The sequence below is a fragment of the Quercus lobata genome, chromosome 5 (assembly GCF_001633185.2).
Source record: "Quercus lobata isolate SW786 chromosome 5, ValleyOak3.0 Primary Assembly, whole genome shotgun sequence".
Lineage (NCBI taxonomy): Eukaryota > Viridiplantae > Streptophyta > Magnoliopsida > Fagales > Fagaceae > Quercus > Quercus lobata.
In genome coordinates, this window is record NC_044908.1 from 67,348,999 (window position 1) to 67,375,700 (window position 26,702).

General features: G+C 37.4%; 1 pseudogene; it reads left to right on the forward strand.

The window, feature by feature from the left end:
- Nucleotides 1-2,142: 2,142 nt before the first annotated feature.
- LOC115990986 lies at nucleotides 2,143-24,711 on the forward strand (annotated as a pseudogene).
- The last annotated feature ends 1,991 nt before the right edge of the window (nucleotides 24,712-26,702 follow it).

Here is a 26,702-nt window from a genome sequence, read left to right on the forward strand (position 1 = left end):
GACAAAATGCACTTTATTTGTAATTGGGTAGATCTAGAATGAGTTTAGTACTTCAAGAAACAAGTGTTCAAGTTAAGTATTGAAACCATGTAAATTTGATCAAGAAACAAGTGAAGAAAGTGTTGTTCATTAAAGCTCGACAACAGTCTCGACAGAATCATTTCTACTGAGATTTAATGTTGAAACTTGACAGAAGCTTGACACAAGTTGTATTTGTCGAAAATTACAAAATCAGATTTTTTAGATCTGATTATACGCATATTTCTATGTATTTGTGTAGAGTTTCTTTTCTCACAACTCTAGACATATATAAGGATTATTTTAAAGGCCGTTGCACGTGCATTGTGTGACCAGATGCAAAAAGTGGCCTAGTTCATTATTTTCTTTGTAGAAGTTATTGCGTCTTTACGTCAAGGGTTTTGTGACCAAGGAGCTTCCTGATCTTTATTGTTGATGAATTGAAGAACTTTGCAGCCAACAATACTCTTCAAGTTGGTGAGTTAGTCACGTACTGGGATCCCTGCATCATTGGTTAGTCACATACTGGGATTCATGCATTGAACGAAAAGATTGCCGCTACAATACAAATCCAATAGGGTATTGGGGTAAGGGTTCAATTATAGATTGGTATTTTGGGATAGGCCAAAGGGTTTGGTAAGATTCCTTATACTTGTAACTACTTGTGAATGATAATAGTGGATTCTTGGGAGTGGTGACCTTAAAATCATCTAGTGGGGTTTTGCCTCGGTGGTTTTCCCCATTCGTAAATAAATCACTTGTATCAAATTTAATTTCTGCTGCATTTAGCTATTTGGTGATTTATTTTCCTACTACGCTATTGCATGTAATTTAACTAATTGATTAACTTGGGTAATTAATTAACTTACAAAGGGGTCAATTCATTTTTGCCTTATCAAGTGGTATCAGAGCAGGCATACTTCGATTAGGTTTAATCATTGCTGTGTGATCCATTAACCTCTGTTTGTCATGGATAAAGGACAATCTCTTATTATACCTCCTTTATTTGATGGCACTAATTATGCATACTGGAAAGTATGCATGAGAGCTTTTTTTTTTTTTTTTTTGGCTAAACGAAAATGGAGGCCTTTATGGTTGTATTATGCCACCCAGGTTAGTATAGACCATATGAGGGACATGACCCACAAGGACCACCGAGGTACCCGCCATGGCTCAAACCTGTGTTCCCCTTAAATCCTTCACACAGCAGCCCACCAATAAGAGCTCCCTGGCAGCGGTAATCGAACCTGGGCTGGTTAGGCGGAGCGAACGAACCTTACCAGCTGAGCCAAGCCCTTGTTGGCCACGTGAGAGCTTTCTTGCAGTCTTTAGATGAGAAGGTCTGGCGAGTTGTGGAAATTGGCTGGGTGAAGCCAAAGGAAGCATCGATTGATTGGGATAAGGCCAAATTCAGAGTGGCAAACTTCAACAGCAGAGAATTGAATGCCCCTATTCAGTGTGGTGACCAATGAGGAGTTCAAGAAGATATCCTTAACTGAAACTACCAAGGAAGCGTAGACTATTCTCCAAACAACCTATGAAGGGAATAAGGCTATTAAGGATTCAAAGCTCCAAAGGCTCACTACTAGCTTTGAGGAGATAAAGACAGAGGAGGATGAGTCGTTTGATGAGTTCTATGCCAAGCTGAAGGACATAGTCAACTCAGCCTTCAATCTTGGAGAACAGATTCCTGAACCCAAGATTGTGAGAAAGGTGTTCAGATCTTTGCCTGACAGATTCCATGCTAAGATTACTGCTATTGAAGAATCAAAGGATATTGACACTATTCCTTTGACGGAATTGATAGGCAACTTATAGACCTATGAACTAGGTTTGACTAGACTCGGGAAAGGAAGAAAAAGTAAGAGCATGGCACTGAAGGCCAAAAGTAATGAGACTAATAAGTCTTCAGATGATGAAGATTCCAAGATGAAGTCCTACATCACTAGGTAGTTCAAGAAGTTCATGAAGAATGCCAATGTGAAAGGTTTTGATAAGGACCGTAAGTAATCTAGTTCTTCACAATTCAAAAATCAAGACATAGGGAAGAAGAACGCTAAGGATGGCAGTCAGTATACTGTTCCCTTTGGACCAAAGTGCTTTGGATGTCACGAGTTTGGACATATGAAACAAGAATGTCCAACATATCTCAAGTCAATTGGGAAAAGTAAGACTTTTGCTGCTACCTTGAGTGATACCAAGCCTGAGACTAAGTCAGAAGACAGTGATGGCGAGGGAATCTTGAGTGCTTTCACTGCCACAGTGGATGCTACTGAGGGGATTGGAGAAGCAGTGTATGAAGAAGAAGACTTGGTGGAATCTAATTTTGAGAAAATGGATAAACAAAATGACATCTATACAGCCTATGCAAAATTGTACAAGGTTTCTGAAAAGCATGAGAAACTGTATAGGCTGGCCACCAAGAAACTGAGTGATGTGGAAGTAGATCGAGATAAGCTCTCTACCAAGGTTGATAAAGCCAATCAGACCATAGGAGCATTGCGATTTGAGAACAATTTCTTGGCTGAAAGGACCAAGAAGCTTGAAGCGAAGCTGTTTCAAGTCAGAGCTCAAATGGAGAGGACTTTAAGTGCAAAACTTAATGAGATGCTAAGAATTTAGAAAGCTGCTTTTGACAAAATTGGTTTGGGGTATGATTTCTCTTCTCCTAATATTGCCTCCTCTAATACATCTGTGTTTGTCTCACCTGTTGATAATGTTAATTCTGAGAACAATGAATCTAAAACTGAAACAGCTAGTGAGAACATAGATAAAGGTAGATCTATTCTAGAAGCATCCCCTAAGATTGAAAAGAAAGAGACTAGAAACCCTAGGACTAAGAAGGAAAACAACAAAAAGTCTCAACAAAAGAAGTCGCATTTTTGTTATCACTGTGGAGCTTCAGGACACACTCATCCAAATTGCTATAAGTGGTTAGCCACTCAACAAAGCAACATTGTAAGATCAGATTCCATCATCTTTGGGTTCTTTTGGAGATCTTCTCAAAGCCCTCATATTACTTTCGAACTTGAATGGTTTCAATTCTTCCCCCTTACCTCTGGATCAAAGGTTCGCACAAAGGAAAGGATCTTCCTCCAAAACTAAGGTGTGGAAGGAAAAAGGCTCAAAGTGATTCAGTCACTCTCTCTCTCTCTCTCTCTCTCTCTCTCTCTCTCTCTCTCTCTCTCTCTCCCTTTATGTTTTTGCATTACTTGTTTGTTTTGCTTTCTTGTTTTTAAGTCAATCTAGTTTTATGCTTTGTGTGTTTCTTTATGTTTTTGTTTGGTTGTTTTTCAATTTTTGTTTTATTTTTCTTTTCATAAAAATTTTTTTTTGAAAAATTGAAAAATATTGTGTGTTTTGTGTATATTGGTACTTGTGTATCCTAGATGGCCATTGAAATAAAATTTTCTAATCTTTGTAACTCTTGTAGCTTAGATGAGCATTTCAATGCACAACTAAGTAAGTGAGCTTTGTGGCTCGTGTTTGTGATGAGTATGATTAAGATTTTCTCTTATATCTCATACTTGTATCACTCTTTTTGACGAGAAGGATTAGAAAATCATAAGAGAAAGGTATAAGTAACCATCTCACCACTAAAGCCCACCAATCATGAATAACATCTGTGTGCTTAGACACAGCAAAATTGGGATGTTTAGGCTTAAATAAATGGGTATTTCTTCTCTCTCTTATTTGCCCATGCATGCTATGCCCAAAAAGAAAAATATGCAAACAAAATAAAAGCAAAAAGAATCAAATGCTTTTAATATGATTGCAAGCGTGTTTTTAGGAGATGTGAGAGTTATAGGATGTACCTCGAAAGTGATAGTCTCCATCAATTAGTTATGATTGTGTGTGAGTGTATTTGATTTTCTCATATCTCAAATCTTCATAATATGAGACACTTATGCACTCTTGCTATGTTTCACACACAACACGCAAATTCTTTGCTACTGTTGATACATGTACAGGTACAATGTGATTTGGCCATCACAAGGAATACATGTGTTAGTATATGCTCACTAAACTGTCATAACTTATTTTTGAAATATAAAATTGGTTAGACTTGTTTAGTGTGTGTGTGTTTTGGATCTATAAATGCTTTGCATCCATGTTGAGAGATGTTTTTAATATGTTGCTTAGATCTTTGGTTGAGTAGCTTGCTTGTTGCATTCATCTCTATGGGTTTTTCCCCTTCTTGAAAAACCTTCTTTCTTCAAGCTCGATAGTTTCTCGACAGCTTCTTGACAGATCCTTAATAGATTCATTTCTATCAAGCTTCCTTTCTTCAGCCTCAATAGAAACCTTGACAGATCCTCGATCCATCGAGCCAAATTCCTATGCTCTCTTCCTTCTCGATAGCACCTTGACAGATTCTCGATCCATCGAGATTTCTAGGTTTCTTCTCAATAGAATTTCGACAGCTTTTTCGATCCATCGAACCAAATTTCTTTCCTCTGATACCACTTGATAAGGCAAAAATGAACTGACCCCTTTGCAAATTAATTAATTAACTTGGGTAATTAATTAATTTGCAAAGGGGTTAATTCATTTTTGTCCTATCAAGCTCAACATGCTTTATGTATTTCGAATTTTGTTGTGTGGATGAAGGATGTTCTACCACATTTTTTTTTGTTGTCCTAGCTAATATTGCTATTTTTTCTTAGTGAAATGCTTTATGCTTCCCCTAAAAAAAAAGAAAAAAAAAAATACAACATTCAAGAATTAATTTAGGAAACTATCATTCCATTAATCAATCTGTCAAAAAACTCGAACTTTTTATTTGACATCTCCTATAACTTTAAAGTTTAAACTCTTTCCTATTTCAAAGTTCAAAAAATTAAATACCATAAAGTAACAAAAAATAATAATAATAAATTGAAGAAAAATATTGAACAAAATTTTCCTCCAAACTGAATATAGTATATATTAATTCATAAAAAATTCCTTGTGTATTAAACACATAATTCATTAAATTGTTTAATTAACTCATTGACTTATTATACACATAATCAGAAAGTGCATTGCTTGCATTGATAAGACCTAAGATTCTTTAGCCAATATTGTAATATTACTCATATTGAATAAGTTTTTTAATTTTGGATTTGATAATGAATATTCTATAACCACATAGCTTCAATAAAATTGTATCAGAATCATTAAAGAATTGTCATGTATTACTTTCATAACACTAATGAATTTGAGAGGCAATTTTCATAAAATTTGTACAATTTAGTTGTAGTTTATATTCTTTATGAGATATATATTTTTTTAAATTCATAAAAATGCTATTTAAATTTTGACTTAACAATGCATATAAATTATTAGACATTACAGGGGCTGGAGCCATCCCCCACCCCCTTAGTTTCAATATAGTCCTATCCTTGATTTCAGCTCTATGATACAACAAAGTTACAACTATGATAATAGCATTAAAATTTTTTTTAAGATTAAAATTCTCTTTTAAGATTAAAATTCAATTATTTTTGTACCACAAAGTAATTTCGTCCAGTTATGATATACAACATCTCATCTTATTTATAGCTTTTAAATTATTAAAGGATAATCCATTTAATCTAGATAATACGTGCATGTACGTACCAAGTGCACTAGATAATTCTTGTGTGTGTATGCATATCCATAGATTATCTCAAATTTTTTTTTTTGGTTAATATCTATGTTGCTTTATATATTGGAAAAAACGTTATGAATGATAAGAGACATGAGTTTATTGGTTTAGGCGTAATATATGGCTTAAGAGGTCTAAACAAATTCTAGATAGAATCAGGTTAACTCTAACTCTTATTAGTTATTAATACCCTACATAATTAGCATTCACAACAAAAAACTGGACCTATAGTGGCGTTTTCGATAAACGTTGCTATAGGCAAATCTATAGTTGCGTTTGTAGAGTCTTATAGTGGCGTTTCACAAAAATGGGTCTATAGCATCATTTCCAATGGCCTGGCCCTTGTAAGAGTAGGACTTATAGTGGTGTTTGTCAAACACCATTACAAAAAACTGGACCTGTAGTGGTGTTTTCGATAAATGCTACTATAGGCAGATCTGTAGTTGTGTTCTAAAAAATGGGTCTATAGCAACTTTTCCAATGACTTATAGTGGCGTTTGACAAATGCCATTATAGGTTTTTTTTTTTTTTTTTTTTTTTTTTTTTTTTTTTTTTTTAATAGGAGCTAGAGGAAAAAAGACTTATAGTGGTGTTTTTCAAATGCCACTATAGGCACTTTTTATTACAGTTATTTTATTTTATTTTATTTTTTGGTTGATTTTTTTTTTCCAATTTTATTTTAATAGGAGCTAGAGGGAAAAAAGACCTATAGTGGCATCTGTTAAACGCCACTATAGGTCTTTGTAAGACCAAGACCTATAGTGGCGTTTGACAAACACCACTATAGGCACCCTTTTTTTCTATTAGGTAGGGTCTATAGTGGCATTTGTCAAACGCCACTATAGGCCATTGCAAGAGTAGAACCTATAGTGGCATTTGTCAAGCGCCTATAGTGGGGTCCTAGTCTTACAAGGGCCTATAGTGGCGTTACGCCAATGCCACCATAGCATAGCACTAAAAAAAAAAAAAAAAATCAAAATCAAAATGGGGACCTATAGTGGCGTTTGTTAAACGCCACTATAGGGCAAAAAGTGCATACTCAAAAATATTTCCCCCCCAAAAAAAAAAAAAAAAAAAAAAAAACTGAATAGCCATTCAGTTTCAGCGTAAAAAAAATTATGGAATATGCCAAGAATATTCTATGGCATATTCTAGAATATTTGTATATAATATATATATATATATATATATATATATATTTAAATGTATATATTATTATATATTTATATTTAAATGAGAGATGCTACGTCCACAATATTTTTACAAAAAATCGTAAGTGGTTAGTTGTTTTTGGTTCAAATTTGAACTTAATACTAAGATTACTTTTTTTCCCTAACAATAACAATTAGTAACAACTTACCACTTAAAATTTGTTGTAAAAATATTGTAAAAATATTGTGAACATATCATTTCTTTATTTAAATTATATATATATATGTAAAAAAAAAAAACGTTAAAAAAATTTCAAAATTTCAAAATTCAAAATTGAAAATTCAAAACCCACCTACCCCCACTCACCTTATCAATCCATTTTCTCCACGTAGCCAATTTCTTTAAACTTTTTTTTTTCTTCACTACACACAAGGATTTTTTCTTTTCTCTTCCTCTTCATTTTGATTTTATTTTCCCAATTTTATTTGTGGTGGTGTTAATGATAGTGGGTTTTGGATTTGAAGATGGTGTTGCAACTTGTTAATTTTGTTTAAATTTGTAAATGGTGCTACTGTTATGGGAAGAAAGAGTGCTATTGCGTTTGATGCCATTGGTTGTATAGTTGCAAGTAAGTATTTAAAAAAAAAAAAAAATTTAATGATTGTTTTGATCTTTTCCTTGATTGATTTTTGTGAATTCTTTGGCTTTTTATTGTTGATAGGTATAGAGATCTCAAGTGTGATAATATCTTTGTTAATAGAACCAAAAATGTAGTGAAAAATTCGAAATCTATTTGATGATTTCTTTTTGCAGGTTGGTCTATGGCAGCTGAATGTGTTGGGGTGGAGTTGCTATTTTTTTTTTTGGATGTGAGCATGTTGTGTTTGATTTTGAATTTTTTTAGGTGGGTTTGTGTTTCATTTTAAATTTGTTGGACTATAGTGTTTGTATTTTGTTTTATTTATGTTTTTTGTCTTTTAATTTAATTACGATTTTATTTCAATTTAAAAAAACATTTGATTACCAAAAATTAATTTTTGGAAATCAAATTTTTTTTTTTGGTTGGGGGGGTTTTCGACTATAATGGCGTTTGTAGAACACAAATATAGGGTTAGTAAAACGCCACTATTGTATTGTCACTATAGACCAATTTATTTTTTTAATTTTAAAAATGCTATAGTGGCGGTACAATAGTGGCTTTTGTAAATGTCACTATAACAAACATTGTTATAGCCCAAATGGGCCTATAGTGACATTTTTAATACCTATAGGCCCAGTTTTTTGTTGTGATTTGTTGTACACACACTAGAGCTTAGTAAAGATGTAGTTTCTATGGATTTATTTTGCGGACATTGGTCGTCAAGTCGAATATGAAAAAAAAAAAAAAAACATAATAAGATGTGGTACAGAGGATTTGTATTCCGAATGATGTAGCCCTCGTATATATTCTCTTATTCTCTCTCTTTATTCTTCTCACATCAATAGATTCAATACTCCAAAATTTTCATTCATTTTAACATTGTATCAAAACAAATCGATCTTGGCTCATAAAAAAATTCTAGCTTTTTTTTTTTATTATTTTTAATTTCCATGAAATCAATATAATCCTAGCTACTACCATGATTAAATCTGTTCTTCGCGGAATCGCCAACTTCTCCAACCCAAATTTGTCGTCATATATCTGGATTTCTTGCAAGCCGCTTCTCTCCATCTTAAAATCACCTTACAACCACCACTATGTGAAAGACCTCAAGCCAATCAACACATCGACAATGCAAAAATCAACCAAAAAGAAGGCTCTATGCATGCTTATGCGCCACCACAAGGATCGGCACATCAATCCATGCTCTTCATGTGCCCCGATGCGCCACCCCAAATTCTCCACGCTTGCATGCACCTCCATGCTTGTCACATGCCATATACACATCGGTTTCCAATCTGTGATGTCATTCGTGACGTTATCTTGCCAAGTTTCACATTCTAAGTCATTATTATCAGCCTTAACTACGTTAGCACCAATATGTTAGCATGTACGTGGCTTCAATAGCCTCTACTGCACTAGTGCCTTATTAGAATTGATACATCAATTGCCATGTCAACAACATCAATTTTTTCGGGCTAACTCAATTATGACTTGGCCAGTTTGAAACTCAAAACGAGTCCTTATTGGGCTACCAATCAGAACTGAACCCAGCCCACTACATTGATCCATAATTTTTTACTACGTTGACTTGGTCTTAACCTTTAACTTTTTGTAGATTTTGAAAAGTTGACCAAGGTTGACTTGTTCCAATGAGGTCTTTCCAATTCCCTTATTTACATAGATTTCAATTTTTAATTTTAATTTTTTTAATTTTTTGCTAAGAATTTCAATTTTGAATTCATTTCCCTTATGCAGCATTATGTCTAGTTCGTAGATCATACAATTTAGTCATTCATGGTCACTTTTAAGACATCTAAAACAACGAGGGATCTTCACAAGCTTATATTTGGTATCATCAAGCTTCTACCTCTAAGTCCTAGAATAACCCTACTCAGAGTTCATTGTAAACACTTGTAGTATAATAAAAATGTAACTAAAGGCTTCCTTATTGGATGTAGGCCCAATTGTATAAGTCTCTCTCTCTCTCTCTCCCTTAACTCTTTAATTTAAAAATAAACTTTTAATGTGGGACAAGCTTTAAAACACAAGCCCACTCCATTCCATATCACAATCTACAAGATAGATTTTTAATGATGTAGTTGATAGAATATCTATATTTTGGTTGCAGCTGAGGAGATGATTAGAGAAAAAAAGGTGAAAGTTATTATTGGCATGAAGCAGCTCTGGTAGCCGATATTGGAGGTCAAGCTAATGTTCCAGTTATTTCCTTCGCAGCTCCAGCCATCACTCCACCACTAATACCACTTCGCTAGCCTTTCTTGATACAAATGTCTACAAATGGTTCCAAACAGATATAAAATGCATTGCAGATATTGTTCATGCATATAATTGGCAAAGGGTCGTAGCAATTTATGAAGAGGAAGTATATGGTGGTGATTCTGTGAAGTTATCATTCTTATCGGAGGCTCTTCAAAATGTTGGTTCAGAGATTGAGTACCGTTTGATCCTTCCACCATTTTCTTCTTTGTCTGATCCAGAAGGGCTTGTTAATGAAGAGCTGGTCAAGCTTCTGAAAACACAATCTCGAGTTTTTATTGTTCTTGATTCATCATTAGCAATGGTAATTCACTTGTTCAGACAAGCTAAGAAGATGGGACTTGTAGGAGGAGAAACAGCTTGGATAATTCCAGATAGCATTACAAGTTTGTTGGACTCTATTAACAACCCTGTTATTTCCTCTATGAAAGGCTCTTTAGGAATCAAAACCTATTATCCTGAAGGCAGCTCAAAGTACCAAGATTTTCATGCCCAATTTTGCAGAATTTTCAAAGCTGAATATCCTGAGGAAGATAATTCCGAACCTGGGACTTTTGCTCTGAGAGCATACGATAGCATTCGAATTGTTATACAATCAATATAAAGAATGACTAGTAACACTAGTAGTCTAGTATATTGTTACACAATATGTTGTCCATAAATTTCTCTGGTTTAAGTGGCAAAATACATCTCGAAGAAAACCAGCTCTCAGAAAGTCTTGTTTTGAGGATTGTAAACGTGGTTGGGAAGAAATACAAAGAAATAGACTTCTGGAGCTCTCCATGACTAGGAGCCCTTCCAAAGAAAAAAATGAAGTGAATATTTTAATGATACCCCAAATGCTTTGGTTGGTCCAGTAATTTGGCCAAGGAACCTAAAGGGAACACCAAAAGGTTGGGAAATGCCGACTACTGCAAAGCCATTGAAAATTGAAGTTCCAGGCAGAACAACATTTGATAAGTTTGTGAAGGTTGATACCAATGAGAATTATTATGATGGTTTCTGCATTCAAATGTTTCACAAGGCATTAGACCTCTTGGGGTATGATTTTACCTTATGAATTTAAGGCCTATAATGGCCCCTACAATGATCTGGTTTATCATGTTTTTAATAAGGTTAGACTTCTTCTCTCCTTTTATTCATTGATAATTTATAGTTAATAAACATCTGGTTCATACACTACAAACATACCACTTAATTATTCTGCCCATTAAGTATTGTAGATACACATTTTATGTATTGTTATTAACATTAACATAAGCAAGCAACACTTCTTCTCTCCCGTTTATTTAAATTTATTATTATTAACACAAGTAGGCAATCCTAAATTCTTCTCTGCCTTTTATTCATTGATAAGTCATTATATCTGGTGTATACACTACAAACATAACAATTCTGCCCGTTGAATTTTCTATGAGCACATTTTTGTCTATTTCTTCTTTTGTTTTATTGTGTTTACTGCTCATCCGTTCCCCCCCCCTCCCCCCCCCCCACTTTTTTTTTTTTTTTTTTTTTCTTTGGTTTTCTTAATTCCCCCAACCAGGTTCACTTCTCATCAGGTAATTATTATTATTATTATTATTTTATTTTCTTATTATATTTTCTTTTCTAATATTGGCGTAAGAGTAAATTTATGTAACTATATTTTCTATCCACTTATTTTTATTTTCAATCAAACAAAAGACTTTTCCATCCCACCATTTTTTTCATCCCTAATCAATGGAAAACTAAAATCTTTTTTATCCTTCCACACTTCCATTCTTTCCAATTTTTTATCCTCCCACTTCCTATCCCCCAATCAATCATACCCTAAGAGAGTCTGTAGATCAAATTAGTGTCATAAACTATAGCAAGTAGATGGATCAAGTAAATGAAATTCATTTGGAACTTGTTCTGCTGTTGGTTTCCCCAAATCCCGAAACTTCTCATTGTCACTTGTGCTTCAAAATCATTTATTTTGCAATACCATTTTGATAGCTTACCAGAAATTAACTTGGTCCTTCTATAAGAGAGAGACGCCCCTTGGAAGAGCAAGAAATCTTAAAATAAAAATAGATATACCCCTAGGAGAAGGAAATGAATAATTGACTAAATTGACTAGTGTAGGGTCATGTTTTTCAGCTCAGACCCAAGATGTATAGGACCTTAGACCAGTGAGCCCGATACAATGAATTTGTAGAGAGTGGGTCAAAGAGCTAGGCTTTAGTGTATGGACAACAGTTAACACAGTGTTTTTCACGATCAAGCTGAAATGAACTGGGTTTATCAAAGAGGATTGGTCCTCGGCACGGTCCGAGGAGCTTTTTTTGGTGACTCTTGTGTGATAGGGTCCCCCCCTTTCTGTCTCCCTCCCCCCTCTTTTATAGTGATTTCCTTCCTCCTCAATTGGGTTCCTAGTGCTGATACTTGTCCCATCAGCCCTCCCCTCCAGTTATTGGGAGTGATTGTAAAGGTAGAAAAGTATGGCTATGTTAGGTACAAGGCACTGAATGCCATAATGGTAGCCTTTCCCTCAGACATTTCTATTTTCTCTGTTGTCCTTTTCTGTTTTAGTACTTTTCCTGTTCCGTGGAATGACCCAGAGTGTCACTACCAGTAGCAGGTTACTCCCTTTGTCCTCGGCTACATCCATAGCCGAGGAGGGGTTTTTCCTTGGATTGGGCCCTTGGCCTAATGTAGACATTGACATGGGCTTCCCAGTCTTTCACCCCCCACAATAGCCCCTCGAGATTCTTTGTTTCTTCCCCATGGGAGGAAAGGAGGATCTCGATGTGATGATTGCCCTTTTGCTCACATTTTGCATTATTCCTGGTTGTGAGACGTTCTTTTAGTTTATCCAAGCCGCGTTCCTACGATTTCGGTACACGAGGCACGCTTTCATTAAGGTCTTTTTACAAGGTGACGCAAATCCAATGACTGAAGACTGCTTTGGAAATTAAGTAAGATTTATCTCGCTTGTAATTCTTTCTTGGAGATTTGGGCGAATTGATTGCCACTAGGTTTGCCTCCCATATAAGACACATGGGGGGAACTCGTTCTTCTTTATTCGCAGACCCTTGAGTTCTGCGGGAGTTTCAGGCTTTTAACTCTCTAAATGTTCCCAAGGAACCCACCAAGGTAGTGATTGAGATTTAGGGAGTGAAATGGTCAAGGATAAGAGTGAGGGAGGAGGAACCAAACCCTCTTTAGAAGTCACGGGTGTCTCCGAGGTTTAGAATGACACAGTTAAGGCAAGAGAGGCAGAGGCCGAAGATATTTCTCCCTTTCGACTTGACAAGAAAGAAGTCTCTATTCCTTTTGCTAAAATCCGAAGCAGGTGTAGGTCGCATCAGATTTTTGGTGCGACAAAATTTGGATTTCATCCGGCATCGTGTGTCACGCATGTGCGGATTTGGGTTTCTCATTGCCGGTACCATCCATACTTGCTCAATTGCTACTAGAGTAATACTTGCTCGATTGCTGCTAGAGTAGGTATGTGGATTTGGCGTTTTTGCTTCTTCTCTCCCATCGCCGGTGCCATCCATACTTGCTCGATCGCTGCTGGAGCAAGATTGTGGACCGGGCATCTTTGCTTCTTCTTCTCTTCCACCGCTGATGCCATCCATACTTGCTTGGTTACTGCTGGAGCAAGATTGAGGATTTATCGTTCCCGTGGACTGCTTTTTTATAGTTAGCTTTTGATATAGCCTTGTCTAAGCCCTTTTATGTACACTGTACTTCTTCTTTATCTAATAAAAAGACAACTTTATTTCATTTTGCGTACCTTTTCTTTTCTGCAATAATTATTTTATGAATGGGTGTGCTGGTATCTTTTCTTTTGAATAGTACTTAGAATTGACGCCGTTGATGGTAAAGAGTTGTCACCCTGAACTTATCAAAACTGACGGGCACACCACTGCCAACTCTAAGTAAGTTAACTATAGAGGACTACCCAGGAAAGCAACCACATGTTCTACATTGCGAATAGTGTAACCGCCCAAGGACGTGTAACTTAAAGTAAATAGTTTGAGGAGATCACCAGGTACTAAGGTTCTTTTCCACGTTTATGATGATGTTTATAGCTTTAACTTGCTTTAGGCGTTTGGTCTGAGGACCGAGGCATGATTGAATATAGCTTAAACGCTTGGAAAGGTGCCAGCGCGTGTTAGTTTCCACAAAGCAGGAGGCCCGAGGACCATGCAAGACCTTGGTTCTATCTAGTACTTGGGCCTTCTTAAAGTAGATAGTTTCCCTATAGGTTTGAGTCCGAGGACCATGCAAGACCTTGGTTTTGTCTAGTACTTGGGCCTTCTTGAAGTATCTAGTTTCCCCATACGTTTGAGTTCGAGGACCATGCAAGACCTTGGTTCTGTTTAGTACTTGGACCTTCTTGAAGTAGCTAGTTTCCCCATACGTTTGAGTCCGAGGACCATGCAAGTCCTTGGTTCTGTCTAGTACTTGGGCCTTCTTGAAGTAGCTAGTTTCCCTATAGGTTTGAGTCCGAAAACCATGCAAGACCTTAGTTCTGTCTAGTACTTGGGCCTTCTTGAAGTAGCTAGTTTCCCCATAGGTTTGAGTCCGAGAATTATGCAAGACCTTGGTTTTGTCTAGTACTTGGACCTTCTTGAAGTAACTAGTTTCCTTATAGGTTTGAGTCTGAGGACCATGCAAGACCTTGGTTCTGTCTAGTACTTGGACCTTCTTGAAGTAGCAGTTTCCCCATAGGTTTGAATCTAAGGACTAGGCAAGACCTTGGTTCTGTCTAGTACTTGGGCCTTTTTGAAGTAGCTAGTTTCCCTATAGGTTTGAGTCTGAGGACCATGCAAGACCTTGGTTCTGTCTAGTACTTGGGTCTTCTTGAAGTAGCTAGTTTCCCCATAGGTTTGAGTTCGAGGTCCATGCAAGACCTTGGTTCTGTCTAGTACTTGGGCCTTTTTGAAGTAGCTAGTTTCCCCATAGGTTTGAGTCCGAGGACCATGCAAGACCTTGGTTCTGTCTAGTACTTGGGCCTTCTTGAAGTAGCTAGTTTCCCCATAGGTTTGAGTCCGAGGACCATGCAAGACCTTGGTTCTGTCTAGTACTTGGGCCTTCTTAAAGTAGCTAGTTTCCAAATAGGTTTGAGTCCGAGGACCATGCAAGACCTTGGTTCTGTCTAGTACTTGGGCCTTCTTGAAGTAGCTAGTTTCCCTATAGGTTTGAGTCCGAGGACCATGTAAGACCTTGGTTCTGTCTAATACTTGGGCCTTCTTGAAGTAACTAGTTTCCCCGTAGGTTTGAGTCCGGAGACCATGCAAGACCTTGGTTCTGTCTAGTACTTGGTCATTTAGAAAGTTGTCATTGCGCGTTAATTTCCCCAAAGCCGAAGGTCTGAGGACCCGACATAACTAAGGTTCTGTTTAACCACTGCAAAAGATTCTGGTTTGGCTCTCGGCTTCTTTCTTCGAATGGAATTCAACGAATCAGACTACTAGGCCCGCGAGAATTAGCCCCTTGCCAAGTGCATGGGGCACACTTTGACGTCAGAAGCCCCTAGAACCGCACTCCGTTTAGCAATCCTTCCTGCGTAATCAACACTTCGAAGTGTAGACCTAAGCGGAAGCTGAGTTATGACAATGGCGGTGTGTTCTCGGAAATAATGTGGAAGCTTTCGTGTAGCTTGCACCACCGCCAAGATGGTCTTCACGAGCCACTCTTACTGATAGGAGCTTGATCCCACTGTGATTAATCGTTGTATTCGCCAACGCATAAGCTCTCCCCAAAGACGGCGCCAATTGTAGGGTCACATTTTTCAGCTCAGGCCTAAGATGTATGGGACCTTATATCAGTGAGCCTGATACAATGAATTTTTAGAGAGTGGGTCAAAGAGCTAGGTTTTAGTGTATGGACAACAGTTAACATGGTGTTTTTCACGATCAAGTTGAAATGAACTGGGTTTATCAAAGAGGATTGGTCCTTGGCATGGCCCGATGAGCTTTTTCTGGTGCCTCTTGTGTGATAGGGTCCCCCCCTCTCTGTCTCCTTCCCCCCTCTTTTATAATGATTTCCTCCCTCCTCAATTAGGTTCCTAGTGTTGATACTTGTCCCATCAGGCCTCCCCTCCAGTTGTTGGGAGTGGTTGTAAAGGCAGAAAAGTATGGCTATGTCAGGTACAAGGTACTGAATGCCATAATGGTAACCTTTCCCTCAGACATTTCTATTTTCTCTGTTGTCATTTTCTGTTTTAGTACTTTTCCTGTTCCATGAAATGACCTAGAGTGTCACTACCAGTAGCAGGTTGCTCCCTTTGTCCTCGGCTACATCCATGGCCGAGGAGGGTTCTTCCCATGGCCGAGGAGAGGTTTTTCCTTGAATTGGGCCCTTGACCCAACGTAGACATTGACATGAGCTTCCCGGTCTTTTACCCCCCACAACTAGTATTATAGATTTATTTTTTTTTTGCTTATATATCTTTTATTTGGTTATTACAATTATAAGTTTCTAATTAAGATTTTATCCTCGTCATGTTGGACCAAATACAACAAGAGACTTATGGTGCTGTCATTGGTGACATGACAATACTAGTCGACCGGTTGCAATATTTGGATTTAACCCTTCCATATGTTGAGTCAGGTTTGTCCATGATAGTTCCAACACAACCTAAAGGGTCACCATTGATGTTTACGAAGCCTTTTACTAGGGACATGTGGTTGGTGACTGCTGCCATCATTATATACACAATGCTTATTGTTTGGTTCCTGGAATGCCAATCCAATCCAGAATTCAGTGGCCCATGGTAGAATCAGCTTAGCACTGCACTTTGGTTTTCCTTCTCCTCTTTGTTCTTTGCACATAGTAAGTATCAATTTGATCTATAGAGCCCATGGCATGCAATTACACTTGTAGAAGCCTAACTATGTGCAATAGTTAGTCCACCATTGGAAAATTTGTATTGAAATGTGCGTTAAATTTGCTGAATGTATAATATTCTATCGGGTGCTCTTTATTTATCATTAAAAGATTCAACATGTTAATCACCACAGAGATATGGTCAAATTAAATTAGAGTGCTTCTGAATGAAATTATGCTTACTAATAGAATGAACTCATATCACATTGTTTTGTGTTGCAAGAGAAAAAATCAATAACTTGATAAGAATAGAGATGGAAATTGATAAAAAAGACTTCCTTTGGGTGGAAGCAGGGACGGAGGCATTAATTGACCCAGGGGGCAATGGCCCCCCAATTTTTTTTTTTTTTTTTTTTTTTTTTTTTTTAATATGCATTAAATTTAACAATTTTGTTTTATAAAATTACATTTTGCCCCTTTAACAATATCTTTGATTATTTATAGAGTAATGTTATAGTTACAAACTTATCTATAACATTTTTATATATTGTTGAGGTACAAATTCTTATTAGTTCACATTTGAGCCTATCACTTACATCACTTTTTAACTTACCAATAATCACTCACTATATTAACAATATACCTCTAGCACTTTTCTCATTTTAATGGCTATTAAAAAATTTATAGATCTAAAATTTAAAAGAACATATACTAGCCCAAAAACATTTGTGCAACACCAAAAATCACCAATAGCAAAGCCAAAAAAAATTAAGTCTAATTAACCAATTTTACTCAAACAAACAACTGGCCCTTTAAAAAGTTTCAAATAAAATAATTTTGTCTTTACCCAGCAGGTGCACACATCAAAAACTCATAAAATAAAATAAATAAAATAAAAAACTCAGTGGCCAAGAAGCTGCAGAGCTAGAGGTCAAAGTCGCCCCCCTTAACTCAAAGTCCTGGCTTCGTCCTTGGGTGGAAGACAAACCACAATACAATTGCAAATGCCATAAACGTTTATTTAAAGAGTAATAATCTCCTATGATAACTAGATAATATTACTAGATAATTATTCAAATAGAGATAAGATACCTAGATAACTAGGACTACTAAAATAGAGATATGATAACTAGTAGAAAAGATAAGAATAAACAATAAGGACTCTCAAAGGTTGGGCGGCAGTAGGACTCTCATAAGACATTTACATGGTACCCCATCATAACAACTTAACACGTTTGGTGATTGTAGCGTGGCTGTTTATCGTGTTGATCCTAACCTCAAGCTATACTGCTAGTCTGTCTTCTATGCTCACAGTGCGAAAACTACGACCAAATGTCACAGTTATCAAGTGGTTAAAGATGAACAACTTGAAAATTGGTTGCGATGGTGACTCATTTGTAAGGAATTATTTGGAGAATGTGCTTAAGTTCAAGCCAAAAAATATTGTGAACGTCAATAATAAAGGCCAATACTTTAGTGAATTCAAAAGCAACAACATGGCTACTGCCTTTCTTGAACTCCCCTATAAGAAAGTTTTCCTTAATAAGTATTGCAAGGGTTACACTGCTACCATATGCACCAACAGATTTGGAGGATTGGGCTTTGTGAGTACTAACTCATACATTATGCCAAACCTCATAAATTTAAATATACTTCTGCTTTGACCATCTTAAAACAAACGTACCGTAAATTTTCTACAAAGCACAGACACATGTATAGATATATACCCTTAAATTTATACCCCTAATGATGTAGAATAGACAGCACATGCCTTCCTGGAGCAACATGGGCGCAGGAAGTCACAACGCAAGATTAAAGGGGGGTGCCAGTAGGGGCCATCGGGGTAATAGTGTTGGAATTGCATGAAATTTGGCAAGTTGAAGGGAAATGGCGTTTTGATCCAGATTTATGACATGTCATGAATGTCGCCAAAATTTAATTGAATTCCTTCATTAAGGCCCCGAAAACAGTGTTTTTGCTATTTATAGTAATATTTGTTTTTCCTTAATAACTTTTAATTTAAAAGTCAGAATGAGGTCCCGTTTGTTTTGGGACAACCCTTAAGGTCAGTAGTTTATGATTCTGTATTTAACTCAATTTTTCCATTTTTGGTAAAATTTGGTATTTATGTCACCTAGTCGCATAATTAGTGCGAAGTAGGGTTTTAGATGTTTTTTTTTCTTAGCATTTATATGTTTTGTAGCCGTTAGTAGCAAATTAAACTATTATCAATAAACACAGACGTTTTGTCAAATTTTCTTCTGGTGGATTCCAGTTTTATCTCCTTGTGGATTCAAGGAAACCCTTTGTAGATTCGAGATTTACTACTAGAAACTAACAATTTAGTTTCTATTCCATCAAGAGAGCATTGTGTGTGCTTTTCTTCAGGCTTCCGCGACATCAGTTGGTATCAAAGCCTTGACTTACCCTGGTTTGATGGCTAATCGGCGAGACAGTGACCACCACAACAATGACGGCAGTGACGACGTCAACAACCCAGTCCTCACTAGGCTGAGTTCCTTGATTTTCGTGATGAAAATAAAAAATTCCGTGATTCAACCTAGCAAAATTTGGACTAGATTCAAGAAGCACTTGCTACCTTGCTTAACCGAAACCCTAATCGTGATGACGAAGAGCGACGTGATAACCAAGCGCGTGGCCCTTCCCATCGTGGTCCAAACGGGAATAGGCAGCAAGACTACAAAACAGTGAAGACGAGGAGTATGCAGAGAGAGTCCTTGGAAATTACGTGGTCCCGCAAGGGATAATGGCCTAGATTATCAGGAGCAGAGGGACTATCGGATGAAAGTAGAGTTACCATCCTTTAATGGTAATGTCTCCATTGAAGAGTATCTGGATTGGGTCAGTGAGGTGGAAAAGTTTTTCGATTATATGGGTATAGTAGATGACAAACAGGTGTGTTGGGTGGCCTAAAATTGAAGGGAGGAGCATTTGCCTGGTGGGATTGTGTTCAATTAAATCGTACTCGTGAATGAAAGCTTCCAATACAATCATGGAGAAGAATGAAAAGATTAATGGTAGATTGGTTCTTACCACCAGATTACTAGCAAGAGTTGTTCAGACAGTACCAAGATTGCAGGCTGGGTACTCGGATAGTTGGAGTACATGGAGGAGTTTGACAGGTTGGCGTATCGTAATGATTTGGAGGAAATTGAAGATCAACGGATATCCAAATTTGTACACGGGTTGTGAGTTTTCATCCGAAATTAGGTATCCTTACAAACCCTATATACTTTGAATGAGGCTGTAACCTATCCAAGAAAATAGAATATTAGCATCCCAGGGCAGGTTCGAAGTTTTCCAACTGCAGTTCGGAGTCCTCTAGTTCCACTGCCAACAAAGGTAAACAGCCTATGTTTACACCACGATCATAACCCGTGATTAGGGAGAATAGTGGTGTCAACCAATCCATAATGGCAATAGCAGGTTCCGCAGCCCAACCAATAGCGAACACCAACCCTTGTGCTAGGCCAATTGGGAATAAGTGCTACAGGTGCGGAGAAACAGGACATCGATCTAGTACTTGCCCTAAGCGAGCTGCAGTGAATCTAGTGGTGGCAGAAGAGAGCGAGGTAGAAGGTGAACATGAGGGTGAAGAGGTGTATAATGATGCTGATCCGTATGCCTATGATCCCAATAAGGTCCAAGAGGACGAGGAAGGCGTGCCATTAAGGCGGTTTTTGGTGATTCAGAGGTTGTTGCTCACATCAAGGGTGGAATACGGTGATCAGCGGAATGAGATATTCCGAGCACGATGCACCATCAGTAAGAGGGTATGTGATTTGATCATTAACAATGGCAGTGTAGAGAACATTGAGTTGAAGAGTTTGGTTACCAAGCTGGGACTGAAAATAGAAAAGCATCCCTCTCTGTACAAGATAGGTTGGATCAAGAAAGGTACGGAAACTCTAGTTACTCAACAATGTTGTGTTACTTTTTCTATGGGTAAATGTTATGTAGATGAAGTAGTTTGTGATATTGTTGAAATGGATGCATATCATTTAATACTAGGTAGACCTTGGCAATATGATGTAGATGTTACTCATAGGTGTAAGGATAATGTGTATGTGTTTTTTAAGAATAGCAGAAAAATTGTCCTTGGTCTTATTAAGGAAGGTAGTCTACCCAAAGCTTCTAAAGTGGAGGGGAAGCCAGCACTCCTCATAGTGAACAATGAAGATGAGTTTGACAGGGATTGTAAGGAGTTGAAACAGGTATATGTTGTAGTAGTGATGGATGGTAAGCCAAAGAAGGTTATTGAGATACCTGAGGCAATTCAACCATTGATCAAGGAGTTTGAAGAGCTTTTTCTAGAAGAGCTGCCTGCAGGTTTACCACCAATGTGTGACATCCAGCATTGCATTGATTTAGCTCCTGAAGCTAGTCTACCAAATTTGCCACATTACAAGATGAATCATTAAGAGGGTTAGATTCTACAGGGGCAGGTGGATTAGCTTTTGAGCAAGGGACAGATTAGGGAGAGTATGAGTCCATGTGCAGTACTGCATTATTAACACCGAAGAAGGATGGGAGCTGGCGTATGTGTGTGGATAGTCGAGCCATCAACAAGATCACAGTCAGATATTGATTTCCTATTCCCTGACTAGATGACATGTTTGATATGTTGAGTGGGTCCAAGTGTTAAACCAAGCTGGATCTCAAGAGTAGGTATCACCAGATTTGGATCCGACTTGGAGATGAGTGGAAGACAACTTTTAAGACAAAGGAGGGGTTGTGTGAGTGGACGGTAATGCCTTTCGGATTGTCCAATGCTCCCAGCACTTTCATGAAACTTATGAATCAGGTGTTGAAACCACTTATTGGAAAGTTTGTGGTAGTTTATTTTGACGATATCCTGATTTACAGTAAGACAGAAGCAACCTACTTTAATCATGTGGGAGAAGTATTGGCGGTGTTGCAGGCCAATGAGTTGTATATCAACTTGAAGAAATGTAGCTTCTTGATTGATAAGTTGCTGTTCTTAGGGTATGTGGTTAGTGTGAATGGGATTCATGTTGATGAGGACAAGGTCTGTGCAGTCAGAGAATAGCCAACCCTAAAGACAGTGAGTGATGTGCGAAGCTTCCATGGGCTAGCAACCTTCTATCGAAGGTTTGTTCGAGATTTCAGTAGCATAATAGCCCCTATCACTGAGTTTTTGAGGAAGGGGAGGTTCTCATGGGGAAATGAGGCAGAACAAAGCTTTGCCTTGATCAAGGAAAAGTTGAGCATAGCCCTAGTTTTGGCATTACCCAACTTCAATAAGGTGTTTTAGGTGGACTGTGATGCATTTGTGGTCGGGATAGACGCTGTTCTTTCATAAGACAACAGACCAGTAGCATTCTTCAGTGAGAAAGTTTGTGAAGCTTGAAGTAAATGGTTGGCCTATGAGCTGGAGTTCTTTGTTGTAGTACGGACTCTTAAGCATTGGGAGCACTACCTAATTCAGAGGGAGTTTGTGTTATATACAGATCATTAGGCATTGAAGCACATCAACAGTCAAGTTAGCATTAACAGGATGCATGCTCGATGGGTAGCTTATATACAGCGCTTCCATTTCTCATTAAAGCACAAGTCTGGTGTCACTAATAAGGTGGCTGACGCACTTAGTAGGCAAGTATCTTTGTTGACCACCCTACGTACTGAAGTTGTAGAGTTTGATTGCCTCAAGGAGTTGTATGAGCATGATAAGGATTTTGGTGATATTTGGGGTAAGTGTCAACAAACTCATACTGCTATCAATAGTATGTACATCCAGGATGGTTTCTTCTTTCGAGGTAACCAATTATGCATCCCTAAAAGTTCATTGAGGGAGAAGATTATTAGGGAGTTGCATGGTGGAGGTTTGGGTGGACATATGGGCATAGATAAAACTATAGCACTGGTGGAAGAGAGGTATTATTGGCCATAACTCAAGAGGGATGTTGGCAATCATGTGAGGAAGTGTCCAATCTGCCAAACTACTAAGGGTTAATCTCAGAATACTGGTTTATACATGCCTTTGCTAGTTCCAATGGCACCATGGGAGGATCTGTCTGTGGTCTTTAGGGATGCATCCTCAAGTACCAAGTACCAATTATCCATCCTCAAGTACCTTGTTGTGGTTGACAGGTACTCGAAGATGTCCCATTTCATAACATGCAAGAAGACTTTAGATGCTACTCGAGTGGCCAATCTATTCTTTAAAGAAGTTGTGTGTTAGCATGGAGTGCCAAAGTCCATCACCTTTGACCAGGATACCAAGTTCATTAGTCACTTTTGGCGGACTTTGTGGAAGCATTTTGACACTTCCTTGAATTACAATAGCACTAGTCATCCACAAACTGATGGCCAGACAGAAGTGGTTAATCGTACTTTTGGGAATTTGATTCGGTGTATCTCAGGCAAGAAGCCCAAGTAGTGGGATCTTACATTGTCCCAAGCAAAGTTTGCGTACAATAGCTCAGTCAGTAGAAGCACCGGTAAGTCTCCATTTGCCATCGTCTACTGCGTGCCCCCAAAATACGCTTTGGACTTGGTACCTTTACCTAAGCTTCTAGGAATGAGTCAAGTAGCAGACTGTATTCAGGCCATGGAAGAGGAGGTGAGGCAGAAACTTGAAGCTATAAATGCCAAGTACAAGGCAGTTGTTGATAAGAAGAGGCGTGAGAAGATCTTTAATGTTGGGGATTTAGTGTTGGTCTATCTTAGAAAGGAGAGATTTCCTGTTGGTACCTACAACAAATTGAGGGACAAGAAGTATGGGCCATTTTAGATTACTAAGAAGATCAACAACAATGCTTATGTGGTTGCTCTTCCTCCAGACATGAACATTTCTTCTACCTTCAATGTTGCTGACTTGTATGATTATCATCCTCCTGATGAACCAGATAGTGGGAACTGGGGGTCGAGTTCTTTTCAAGTGGGGGGGACTGATGTAGAACAGACAGCACATACCTTCTTGGAGCAGCAGGGGTGCAGGAAGTCACAACGCAAGATCAAAGGGGGGTGCCAGTAGGGGCCATCAAGGTAATAGTGTCGGAATTGCGTGAAATTTGGCAGGTTGAAGGGAAACGGTGTTCTGATCCAGATTCATGACAGGCCATGAATGTCGCCAAAATTTAGGCGAATTCCTTCATTAAGGCCCCCCAAAAACAGTGTTTTTGCTGTTTATAGTAATATTTGTTTTTCCTTAATAACTTTTAATTTAAAAGTCAGAATGAGGTCCCGTCTATTTTGGGACAACCCTTCATGGTCAGTAGTTTATGATTCTTCATTTAACTCAATTTTGCCATTTTTGGTAAAATTTGGTATTTTTGTTACCTAGTCGCGTAATTAGTGTGAATTAGGGTTTTGGACTTTTTTTTTTCCTCAGTATTTATATGTTTTGTAGCCGTCAATGACAAATTAGACTATTATCAATAAACACAGAAGTTTTGTCAAATTTTCTTCTGGTGGATTTCAGTTTTATCTCTTTGTGGACTCAGGGAAACCCTTGTGAAATCGAGGTTTACTACTAGAAACTAACAGTTTAGTTTCTGTTCCATCAAGAGAGCATCATGTGTGCTTTTCTTCAGGCTTCCGCGACATCACCTAATAACTTTTTATGTGGTTTAGTGTGTGTTTCATAGTTCATGCATATACTATTATTTAAGTTTCCAGTATAGCCAATAAGATAGCCCTTAAGGTTTAAAACTAAACCCTTTCTACTTTTTCCTGTTTTTTAAAATGTTCTTAGAAATTAACTTGTTTCTACTACTAAAGAGTCTAATAGATATCTTATCCTGCTTCCTATCCAGATCTTCCCAAAAGGCTCAACAATTGCAAGGGATTTTTGTGGAGCAGTTTTAAAGCTATCATAGAATGGAGAGACAAAGGTACTTGAGGATGAATGGTTGACTCCCTCACATGAGTGATCAACCAACATTACTTCTAGTGAACCGGAAAGCTTGGTCTCCAGTGCTTTGGGGTTCTCTATCTAATATCTTTTGCCATTTCTACCATTTGTCTATTTCTATCCCTAATTTGCTTAACCATAAGTCGTCAGCAACATCAAGATGCTACCGTAGGAAATGCAACTCTTGATAAAGAAATTGCTTGGAAGGAGGCAGTTAAATTGGTTAGAGACTTTTATATTAGAAATCCAGGAAGAGCCACAACTCTGGCAGACACATCAGATACAACTTAAGACACAACGGATGTAAATGAGTTCTCTTCGAGATAGGAATTCAGTAGCACTTTTGACACTCCAGAGCACCTTGAGCTTGAGTCCTCCTTGCCTGTACAAATTGAAATTCAATTAAACTCCTGATCATAAAAAGGAAATACAAAGATTTGAAAAACTATCTTAGATATTAAGATTTCGTGTGCATAACTGTCTGGCAAGTAGTAGTTTTTCTCATATTCTGATATATAAAATATTTTTTACAAATTGTTAGAATTATAAAACAATTCCTCTAAATGCAAAAAAGTTGTCATTAACACAAGCATATGCATTCCCAAACTAAGAGGCATATAAAGTCTCCTAAATCAATTTCAATTGCTGATTAGAGCAGCTAAATTTGAATTGATTAAAAGAATTCAAAGAACTAAATCATTGCAACATGAATCTAGTAAAAAGTATTTGCAAATTTCATTATGATCAAAATCCCTATCATCTCAATAATCACGCGCATGAAAACGACCACATCAATAGTCAAAGCCCACATTGGTATTCTATCACCCAAGAAATCCATCAATATATGCACCACCGTGCTCAACACCTTTTAATGGTGCAAGAATAAATTGCTACACCAACATCTTCCTATACTCTCCATTCTTCTTATTCAACACATGGCTCTTTGTGATTTCACACTCTTCTTCAGACATAACAGTCCTATTAACATTCCCTGTCATATTTCAACTCAATCACAATATCAATTTTGTGCCATGTGTCCTAAAGTTTTTAAATTTTGTGTCATATGAGTTAATTTAGTGTAGAGAACAAGAAATCCAATATAAATAAATCATAAATGATAGGCCAAGAATGTATTGACCTCTTATGATGAATTAACCAATTAATTAGCCAAGTGAATTAATTAGATTCAATTACATGCAATAAGCGTGGTAGCACAAACAAATCTCCAATTAAGTTAAATGCAGCTGAAAATAAATTTAACACAGGTGATTTATTTATGAATGGGGAAAACCAACGAGGCAAAACCCCACTGGGTGAATTTAAGGTCACCACTCTCGAGAATGCACTATTATCAAAACAAGTGATTACAAGTAAAGGAATCCCAGTACCTTATACCAACCTACAGTTGAACCCTTACCCCAATACCCAATTGGACTTATTCTGTAGTGATAATCATTCCTTGTAATGCATGACTCCCAGTACGTGACTAATCAATCGTGCGGATCCCAGTACACGACTTCAATCACCAATTAGAGAAGGTTGTTAGCTGCAAAGTTCTTCAGTTCATCACATGATGAAGATCTAGAAGATGCTTGATCACAAAACCCTACAGTGCATAAACACAAAAACTTCTTCACAAAAATGATGAACTAGGGAAAATTCTGTCTCTGGTCACAATTTGCTTGAACAAACTTTGCTCAACACTTGTGCAACTTGTGTTCACTTTGACGGCCCTTAAAATAATCCTTTTATATGTTTAGGGTTATGAGAAAAGAAAGCCCAAATACATAATCACGAATTAGAGTCAAAACAGAACTAAAATTCTGTTTTTCATAAACCTCGACAGATGCCTATCTGTCGAGCTGCTGTCGAGCCACGGGGCTGGAACAGCTCTTCAAGCTCGATAGATGGCTAGTTGTCGAGCTTTAATGATAGACACTTTTCAAACTTGAATTTTGTACAAACTTGCATGGCTTCAACACTTGATCTTAAAACATAGTTTCTTGAAGTATTAAATACATCCTAGATCTACCCAAATACAAGTAAAGTGCGTATTGTCAAAGGATTAGCCAATTATATAAAATAGTGACATATGTTCCTAACAAGTGAATTATATATGTCCTAACAATAAAAAAAACTAATTATATATCTAACCCTATATATAAATTAGAATAAGAGATTTTGAATTATATTACTTTTATGAGCCTTTTTTTTGTGTTACTAAAAATAATTTAAATTTGTAAGTCATTTATGTATACTATGAATATATGTGGTCCATTACT